The sequence below is a fragment of the Zootoca vivipara genome, chromosome 3 (assembly GCF_963506605.1).
Source record: "Zootoca vivipara chromosome 3, rZooViv1.1, whole genome shotgun sequence".
Taxonomy (NCBI): domain Eukaryota; kingdom Metazoa; phylum Chordata; class Lepidosauria; order Squamata; family Lacertidae; genus Zootoca; species Zootoca vivipara.
This window is the reverse complement of record NC_083278.1, coordinates 48,323,607-48,334,660: the sequence shown is the minus strand read 5'-3', so window position 1 is coordinate 48,334,660 and position 11,054 is coordinate 48,323,607.

Sequence of the window (11,054 nt, the reverse complement as noted above, 5' to 3'; positions counted from 1 at the left end):
TTGCCCCGTGACAAATGAGATGCGGACAGCGTGGTGCACACAGCCGTGGAGTGCAGAAGTAGGAGGGAGAAAGAAGCGGAAGCGAAGTTGCTGCAGAGAGCATGTGGCAATCAATCCCCTGGGAATTACGGTTACTCCTGTGTTCATGCTTCTCCATTTTCTGTCTCCCCCCCCCCTGTTTTCTTTTCTTGGTCACTTCTCTGTTTCCTTCACTTCTCACTTTCCTCTGTGGCCCCCTAGTCTCGTGGCCCCCCATTTATTGGATTTTCACCTGTGGCCCCCTTGGGGTATCCTGGCCCCCAGGTTGGGAAACTTCAGCAGCAGGCAGAACAATACATAACATGAACCATCTTCAGGGCTTTTTTCACCTGGAACTCACATTCCAGCAGTTGGGCGCCATTGCTACTATAAGCGAACCAGGGAGGCTTTCATGGTGAGTTCCTTAAAAACAAAAACAAAAAGACTTTTATTAAAGATTTTCTAGATTTACAAAGGTATGTGCATTGTCTCTTTTTCAGGTTTTAGAGTATTTTCTAAAATAGCACTAACTTTCTCTGTGCTAGAAAGTTTTTTTTTAAAAAACAACCCAATTTTTAAGTGGTTCTGTTCATTTTGAGTTTCAGGTTTTTTCATACTCTATGCAAGCGACACTGTTGTATCTTTTCTTCTTGCTGGCTCTTTTCTTCATTCCTTTATTTCTAATATTACTAGGCACCATACATACCATTTAAAAAACAGGTCCCACTATTTTTCAGCATTTTGGAATAATCGGCCACTGGCGTGAGGTCTCTGTATCTTACAAACTTCTACTTCACATGCCTCCTACTTCCATTTACCATTTAGATTAAGGGTGGACCTCCAGAAGTTATTGGACTCCACCATCAGCCCCAGCCAGCATGGCCAATGATCAGGGATGGTGGGAGGTGCCGGCAGTTTATTGGAGTGGATGGAGTGTTGGACAAGGGCCTGGAAGCCCAGGGTTCAAATCTCCTATCGGCCAAGAAACTCGTTGGGTGTTGCTGGGCAAATCACTCTCTCTCTCTCAGCCTAAATGAATGACGGAATAAGTCCTGAGCTTAGATGTTTCCTGCCCCACTCGCAAGCACTGGGAATGGTGCTGAGCAGTACTTTGTTTTTATTTCTTCAGATTCAGCACATTTTGCAAAAGCCGCCCCCCCCCCCAATAAAAACACAGAACAAGATATAACAACATCATTATCCAAGAGAGAAATTAATTTGTGAGGTTGCCCTTAGTATGGTGTCCCCTACTGCAAAGGTTGTGTTCTTAAGCTACCAATTTCTTTAAAAACAAACAACCGTAATGTGTGCTACTGCCATCTGCTGGCTAGCTTCACTTAACATTTAAGAAAGTGTTAATAAGTCTCTCCAGGGCTGTTAAATGGAAGGCCCAGGAGACTTGCCAGGCTCCTTGAGTCCCCAACGCCATATCCTCCAACATTTCTCCAATGAAAACAGCGACGTTCCTTTCCATAACTATTTATCTTACTGGGTTGCCCCAGCCACTCTGGGCAGCTTTCAACATATATCAAACATAATAAAACACTAAACATTTTAAAACCCTTCCCTATACAGGATTACCTTCAGACAGCTCGGGGGTCGGATAATTCCATATTCTCTGACATTTCTCCAGTGAATATAGGGGCACCCTAAGGAAAAGCAGGGCATTCCGGGATCAAATCAGAAACCAGGACGGCTTCTCTAAATCTGGAAAACAGGGACACTTGGAGGGTCTGCGATGCAGCATGTGGATTTCTTGCTTCAACCTACAGAAGTATTTAAACTAAGGTTACCAGATTTTTTTCAAGGAATCCGGGGACACTTTATTGCAAATCAATCAATCAATCAATGAATGAATACGGGACATTGATGCTGCAGCAATGGTGGTGGCAGAGGGGCGGCCGCCACCTTGACCTCAACCGCCACGTTTCCCCCTTCCTCTGAGGCTTCTATCTCCTTTCTCCATGAGCCTGGACAGCCCCATAGTTGTTGATTCTTCGGGTGGGTGGGTGGGTGTGTGCGGTGGGTCAGGCATGGAAGGCGGAGGAGGACCGAGAGCAGTGGCGGTGGCGAGGCTCGGGCAGCGCGATGCCTCCCTTCCCATCAGAGCAGCCCCAGTCCCATTCCTACTTGTGTGCAAGAAGGAGGGGGCGGGGATCCCTCAGCTGGGAAGGGAGGCTTCCCGTTGCCTAACTGAGAGATCCCTGCCCCCTCCTGCTTGCACGCAAGTAGGAGTTGGGAGGCTGCTCCGACAGGGAGCATGAACCCTCCCTTCACAGCTTAGTTGCTGGGGTCAGGGAAGGTGGAGGCAGCCCAGAAGCTGCATCTTAGAGCCCCTGCACCACCACCATTTGGGGACTTCCGAGCAGCTCCTGAAGCCAGACAGAGCCAACTGCTCCAGGCTGCTGAGACTGCCACTGCTGCGTTTCCCAGGGACATTAGATGAAATCCAGGGACATTCTGGGCATGGAATTTGTCCTGGGACTTATTTGGAAATCCGGGGACTGTCCCTGGGAAACGGGGATGTCTGGTAACCCTGCTATAAATCAGCTGTGGAGATGCCATGGAGGAGTACAGAAAGTTTAGGAGGGCAGATTGAAGTCTGTTGGGGCGAAGCAGAGCAGAATTTGGACCTTCCACTGTGGCTGTATTTGCAGGAAGGGGATGGAACAGTGGGTAGTATGACCAGTAGAGAAGGAAACGTGGATGACAGGGAATGATTAGTGTAGTTGGAAGGAGATGAATAGCCAAGTTGATTTGGGAAATGAGAGGATTTTGGATGCACGCAGGGTCAGGGCTTAGATTCTGGGCAGTTGAGTAAGGAAATGCTGATGCCCAAGAAGGAATGGCGGGTGGGGCTGGCTATCAGGGCAGCAGCACTGCTAATGTAGGGGTTTGGAGAGTCTTGGAAGCCGAACTCCACTCTGATTGGTAGGGTATCTTAGACATAAACCAGTAGTTCTACTGCAGACTTCGCAAAATAGTCACTTTTGGGGTATGAGACTGGATGGGAATGCCTTCACCTGACATGCCATGGCCTTTTTGGTTTCTCCACCCCTGCCCACCACCCCATCACTCCCCATTAAGCTGAGAGAAGGTGTGGTTCCACTTCAATCTTGCAGGATTTGTTGGGGGGTGTTGTCATTATTACAAACCTGAGGTCTACCAACCAGGAAAAGGTAGAGGTACCCCTGACCATTAGGTGCAGTCGTGACCGACACTGGGGTTGCGATGCTCATCTCACGCTATTGGCTGAGGGAGCTGGCATACAGCTTCCAGGTCATGTGGCCACCATGACTAAGCCGCTTTCGGCGAACCAGAGCAGCACACGGAAACACCGTTTACCTTCCCACTGTAGCGGTACCTATTTATCTACTTGCACTTTGACGTGCTTTCGAACTGCTAGGTTGGCAGGAGCTGGGACTGAGCAATGGGAGCTCACCCTGTCGCGGGGATTCGAACCACCGACCTTCTGATTGGCAAGCCCTAGGCTCTGTGGTTTACCCACAGCACCACCCGCGTCCCTCCAACCAGAGCCAGGTGCAAATTACTGGTTCAGTGTTTGATAAAGCCAGCAAGTTGGTGGCTCAGGGAGTGGAACTGATATATCCAGTGTTATTTTTATTTAAAAAAATGTTTAGGGGTACTCTAATTTTGACTCAAGAAAACCACCATCTTATAGTTCAAATTGGGAAAAATAAATACATTAAATGGACAAAAGTACAAAGATTCACAAAATGTTTAGGGGTATGCGTCCCCCCAGAAAGAAAGCACTGGATGTATCTATCATACTCAGTGCTTTTCTTCTAGGAAAAAAGGTGCTGGTACTCCATACCCCTGAGTACCCCCAGACAAAAGCACAGACCATACACTTCATGGACCACACACTGGCTTTGCGATACAAGTTTAAAGGAATCCAGATTTCAATTAGTGTTCCCATTTGTGTGTGTGTATGTGCGGGATGAAGGCTTTTTCCTGCTGCTATTGGGACTCAGAAACCCTGGTTGAGCTACTGTAAATTACATGGCAGTGTACCAAACAGTGCAAAATCTTTTGCCCATTTTTGCCCATCCCAAGTGCAGGACGAATATCTTGGGATGACTCAGCCGTCTTGAACAGCCAGTGGGGGAGGTTTTTTTTTGGCATGTTGGCATGTTTGTGTAGCAGAAGGATAGTTGTGATGTAAGAAGAGAAGACCAAGTCTGTGAAAATCAGTTTGGTTGCTATTTTCCTCCAGTATGAATTTTAATGTTTTTGTCTGTTTTGCAAAAAAGCACTTGCTCTTTCCCACACAAAGTTCATTCTTTTGCAGCAGGAGTTTTATTTTTAGTCCGCCCCCCGCCCTCCAATTACTGGTAATGGTTATATGCAGAGAAGAATGAAAAAAAGAGGTTGTGCGAGGCAGGAGTCACAATCTCTTCTACCACTTCATAGCTGCTGTTCCTGTAACCAGTCCTCAACCACCACCCACCTACCAAAATTACTTCCCTAGCTAGCGAAAGCAGTATTGGCATCTAGCCCAGAAGAATGAGCAGTAGTAAGGTGTAGAAAAGGCTATTGATTCTTTGTACATGTGGGAAATCCTACCGATCAATATAAATAGCAGTAAGAATAACAACAACATACACAAAGGTACTGGTAAATCATGTAACTTTATATCCCAACTCTGGATCCCCTATTAAAAATGGAATCGGATGTCTTTTGTGGGGTGCCTCAGGGTTCTGTCCTCTCCCCCATGCTTTTTAACATCTATATGCAGCTGCTGGGAGAGATCATCAGGGGGTTTGGGCTGGGTGTTCATCAGTATGCGGATGATACCCAGTTCTACCTCTCTTTCAAATCAGAACCAGTGAAGGCGGTGAAGGTCCTGTGTGAGTATTTGGAGGTGGTTGGAGGTTGGATGGTGGTTAACGGATTGAGGTTGAATCCTAACAAGACAGAAGTACTGTTTGTGGGGGACAGGAGGTGGGCAGGTGTGGAGGACTCCCTGGTCCTGAATGGGGTAACGGTGCCCCTGAAGGACCAGGTGCGCAGCCTGGGAGTCATTTTGGACTCACGGCTGTCCATGGAGGTGCAGGTTAATTTTGTGTCCAGGGCAACTGTCTATCAGCTCCATCTGATATGCAGGCTGAGACCCTACCTGCCCACGGACTGTCTCGCCAGAGTGGTGCATGCTCTGGTTATCTCCCGCTTGGATTACTGCAAGGTGACCTGGAAACTGCAACTAATCCAGAATGCGGCAGCTAGACTGGTGACTGGGAGCGGTCACCGGGACCACTTAACACTGGTCCTGAGAGATCTACACTGGCTCCCAGTACGTTTCCGAGCACAATTCAAAGTGTTGGTGCACTGTTGACCTTTAAAGCCCTAAATGGCCTCGGTCCTGTATACCTGAAGGAGCGTCTCCACCCCCACCGTTCAGCCCAGACACTGAGATCCAGCGCCAAGGGCCTTCTGGTGGTTCCCTCATTGCGAGGTTACAGGGAACCAGACAGAGGGCCTTCTTGGTAGCAGCACCCGCCCTGTGGAATGCCCTTCCATCAGATGGCAATGAAATAAGCAGCTATTCTAATTTTAAAAGACATCTGAAGGCAGACCTGTTTAGGGAAACTTTTAATATTTAATGCTGTATTGTTTTAATATTCGATTGCGAGCCGCCCAGAGTGGCTGGGGAGACTCAGCCAGATGGGTGGGGGTATAAATAATAAATTATTATTATTATTATTATTATTATTATTATTATTATTTTGTTTACCTTGATTCAAGACTGAATTATTAGCTGCTTTAAATGACAAATCTTGCAGTGGAAAGTAAACTTTGATATTTATTTATTATAAAACCTGAGAATCAAATATGCAAATGGTATGCCATTACAATATTTAAAATCACAATGGTGATTCCAAATGACTGGAATGAGAAAGAAGCACCCCTTTTTTTGGAAAATATTAAATCAAGAGGGAAAGGCAAGTCTGAGCAAAGATAATTTGAGCTGCTTGCTTGGAAGCAGCTTGGGAAACATCTGACCAATTAGGATACACTAGTGAACCATTCTCTTCTGTCTTCCCCAATGTAAAAGGTGAAATTTCAAAATCCACACTGTTAAAGGCTTCTGAATGCCCATTGTTTGACTTGCAGCATCACTCCATTTTGAAAGATACTTCTTTACCCTCCCCTGCCCCCAAATAATAATAAAAGGCTAGGCCACTTTTAAGAGGCTAGCTTAAATTTCTAATTTAAACAAACAAGGGGAACTGAGAAAAAAAGGCTTTTCAGATAATCTACTTACTGCATCTTTGTTGTGCCTGTCCTCATAATTCCTAGGGCCCCAGTTGCTAGAATTAATCACAACCCTTGTTAATTTCCAAAGATGCAGCAGCGACCTCTCCAGCTTTCATTGTGCTTGTTTACAATATTGCTGCTCTGTTCTAATTCCTTTGAAACACAGCAGTAAATCCCACACTTCTCAAAGTGCACAACCTTTCCCCCTCCCACTTCTTGAATAAGTCTCATGAAGGTAGAGACATCTCTTTGATGGTGGAACAATATGAAGCAGAAATGCATTGTAAGTTCCTGGAAGTATCCACAAAGCTCCAGGCTTGCTGGACCAATACCAGGGGAATATGAGCTTTCTTTAAAAAACCAATGTGTTGTATCTGACAAAGCTGTTCCATTTGCGCAAGGACTCTTCCTCTTCCTTTTCCTCCACTCTACCTCCTCCAAATCTGTTCCAGATGGTTGGGGTAACTTCAAGGACAGATTTGGGATGTGTGTGTGCAGGCAAAGAGGGAGTGGACATTCTGCTGCATAAGTGGCAATCTTTGCATGATTATGGGGCGACTTCTTTGGGTACAAACTGATATACCTTATCTTCCCATTTCACCGTGGAAGTTGTTGATGCCAATGAAAGCGGTCAGGCCAACAAACTGACCAACTCAAAACAACTGAATTTTAGAAAGCTGTAATTAAGTGGCTTCTAAAAAATCTACCCTATTTGTGGGAAGACAAATTGGGGGGGGGGGCAGGAAGAATTTCACTAACTTTCTCAAAGGGGAATATACCGTAAATTCCACCATAGTTTATTGAGGGTGGTGTAACTTACCATTAGCAGTTGAGAGTAGCATGTGGTATGTGCAGCCAAAGTAGAAGAATTTAACCCCTACTCATCAGCTGAGTGCTGGTCAGATCCGGCTCACTTTGGCTGTATGCCCCAGTTCCCCTGCTTGGGAACAGGCATGGAGGTTCAGCTATGTGGAGCTGTTTGCAAAAGGGATATCAAAGAGCCCTGTGCTGCGCTTTCCCACCCACTTGTCAAATTTGGTCTACTGGGGTATGGGGGATATGGATTTGAGCCATTGGCCAGTAAAGGTTCTCCACTCTTGCTCTCCATAGACATCTAGCATGTCAAGGGTTCATCCTGGTTTTCTCCAAGATAGGCTAGTTTTATATTTGCTAAAGCCCCCAATCTAGTAACATTAAAATGCACCCACCAACACTCAGCAGCCTGAAGGGGTAAAGTCCTAGGAAAGCTTTCTCACATGAGTTTTCTTACTGCATAGATTGGCCCTCATATGAGATCACGTACATATGGCTGGAGGAGACTCTTGAGAGTCCCATGGACGGCAAGAAGATCAAACCTATCCATTCTGAAGGAAATCAGCCCCGAGTGCTCACTGGAATGGCAGATCCTGAAGCTGAGGCTCCAATACTTTGGCCACCTCATGAGAAGAGAAGACTCCCTGGAAAAGACCCTGATGTTGGGAAAGATTGAGGGCACTAGGAGAAGGGGATGACAGAGGATGAGATGGTTGGACTGTGTTCTCGAAGCTACGAACATGAGTTTGACCAAACTGCGGGAGGTAGTGGAAGACAGGAGCGCCTGGCGTGCTATGGTCCATGGGGTCACGACGAGTCGGACACGACTAAACGACTAAACAACAACAACAACAACAACATATGGCAAAGTTAAGCAGATCTGCTTGTTACTGGATTTTGGAAATGAGATAGGATAAGATAAGGTAAAGGTAAAGGACCCCTGGACGGTTAAGTCCAGTCAAAGGCAACTATGGGGTGTGACGCTCATCTCTGCTTTCAGGCTGAGGGAGCCGGCGTTTGTGCACAGACAGCTTTCCAGGTCATGTGGCCAGCAGGACTAAACTGCTTCTGGAGCAACAGGACAACATAACGAGTGCCAGGGCACATGAAAATGCTGTTTACCTTCCTGCCTCAGCGGTACCTATTTATCTACTCGCACTGGTATGCTTTCGAACTGCTAAGTCGGCAGGAGCTAGGACAAAGCGACAGGAGCTCACCCTGCTACGCGAATTCAAACTGCTGACCTTACAATCAGCAAACTCCAGAGGCTCGGTGCTTTAGACCATTTAGAAATGGGATAATCCACAAGTGGGAAGCCAAGAAAGGTGTGTATGAAATCTCCCTGGACCACTTGCAGTTTGGTGCTTTGTATCTAGAATGTGCACTGCCTTCTCCAACATCAGCACTTCAATTTCCAAATGACAATATAGGTGCACAAAACATTGAGAGCCAATTTCCAACTACAAAACTATTGTGTTGGGCATTCCGCAATGACACTCATAGTTTGCAAATCCAATTACAATTTGAGTGTTCCCTATGGAACAGCTTGATATGTAGAAATTAGCAGGTGGAGCTAAATCCGACCCTCTGCTGATCACTGCCAATAAAATATCCATTTGAGGGCCACTTGCAATGGCCAGGCAGCTGAAAAGCTGGCAACCCTATACAGTACAGTACATACTTGGTAAAACAATTTGTAAAATCAGCTTTAATTCATATACCCTTAAACAGTGCTTTTTTTTCTAAAAAAATGTTTAGGGGCACTCTTATTTTGACTCAAGAAAATCACCATTTTATAGTTCAAATTGGGAAAAATAAATACAGTAAATGGACAAAAGTACAAATATTCACATAATGTTTAGGGGTATCCGTACCCCTGCGTAACCCCAGAAAAATCTCTGCCCTAGAACTATTTCTATGGGACAACTGAAGACTGAGGAACAAACCCTGAGAAGGAGAGGATGGATAAACTGTTGATTTGCAACAAATACATTTGCTATTTGGACGCATATGGCAAAAAGGTGAAAAGAAGGTATAAAAGAATGACAGCTTTCTTTATCAGGGAGGATAAAACCACTGCTCACCTATGCCAAAAAGACAGAGCGATGTTTCCGTTGACTCTGTTTCACCTAGTTACAGGTGTTTCTAGAGGGCTCACAAAGAGCTAATCTGCCTTTTCTTTCTATACTATTGTATTTTAATATTTTGTTGGAAGCCGCCCAAAGTGGCTGGGGAAACCCAGCCAGATGGGCAGGGTATAAATAATAAAATAAATAAATAAATAAATAAATAAATAAATTAAATTATTAAGTGGTGTGTGTCATCCAAAACTGTCTAGGTGGAACCTTTTGCTCTTCTCCTAAATCTGTTGGAAAGGATAGTATTCTTCCCTGTACAACCTAGATGCACCATACTTAGGCAAAATGCAATTTGACCTAGCTGACAACAGCTACGACAAAGGAAGCTTTAAGTTTAATGTAGTTAGAGTGCCATCTACTGATCACATGCAATTCCGGAGAACTCTGCACAACTTCTAGCAGCTTTGGAGCTGTTGTTTAGTGAGGGCCCTGAAGCCAAAGCAGCCACCTGACTTAGGTAGAAGTCACACACACATTTTTCATTCAATTCAATGAGCGCTCAAATGTTCTTCTTCCACTTCAGGTAATGCCATCATTGCAGCTCACGAGTTCTTCTCGCTTTCACTGCTACACCCACCCACACCTCTCCAGCTATGTAGGAGAAAGCATTCATGACGTACCCACCTCAGATACTGCCTCAACGGCCATGGATGCAATTCCATCATGCTGTGGTTGGAGACAGCTTGAACAATGCCTCGCTCCCTTTTCTTCTGCACTGCATGCCCCACTGCCATTTCCTTCATCCACCCCTGCTGGGAAGGTGACAAGGTCAAGGGAAAGTCTTGTCAATTTCATTGATGCCAATTTCCTCCTCTCTCTCACTCTCTCTGTACTTTGTAGAAATAGGGGGGAAAAGGTCAGGAAATTCAATTGTCAATTTCAGTGGAGCAAATTAAATGATACGGAATGTCTTTTCATAGGTAACCCACATTTTCTCTATTATTCATGCCACCTGTCTATCCTTTTCACACTCACTCTCTGGTTTTTATTAGAAGAAGACTAACAGAAGAACATGCGGTAAACATGCAGAATCTACTGCTACATCTCAAGCCCTGCTTGCTTGTGCTGAGAAGGGCACAACATTGTGGTGTGGTTTCTCTCGGCTTTTTAGCAGAACACCCCATTTTGGGCCCTAAACATTCTTGTGGTTGCAGCAGGGACCTCTGCAGAGGTATAGGCTCCCCTACCAACCAAACCTTATCCCTTTCCAGCAAGCAATATCAGGGAGTCCCTTCCCCTATTTTGTTAGCAAGCCTCCTCACCACGCACAGGTACAGATTCGAAGAGTCTTGTGAATTAGGCTCTTAAGGCTCCCTACCCACTTTGGTGTCTGAATTTTCACATGACTGCTGTCAAGATAAAAGTGGGAAGAGGAAGACAATGCACACAGCCTTGAGCTCATGGGAGAAATATCAAAATACAAATATACAACAACAAATAACATTTATGTACAAAGCCACAACTCTCAGCAAAACATGCACACAACATGTTTTGCTAACCTTAATAAACAAAACAAAACAAAAAAGCTACTGTATCTGTGTTCTAATCTATAAGAATTCTAACTTGCTGAAGCTATAAGGCATTTGATGATTCATTTTGGATTTTATACTTTTGTTTATGGCAACTACACAGCATTAAAATAACAGCACAGTTATGCTGAACAACCTAGTAGTGGTTGGGTGGGAGACATGAAAAACTGGAGTGTGCATGTGTGCAATAGCATCGTTTCTTCTAAGCAGGGATGAAGTCTCATTTATTTCAAGGAATTACGGTACTTTTCAATAAAACATACTAAAAGCCAGCCAA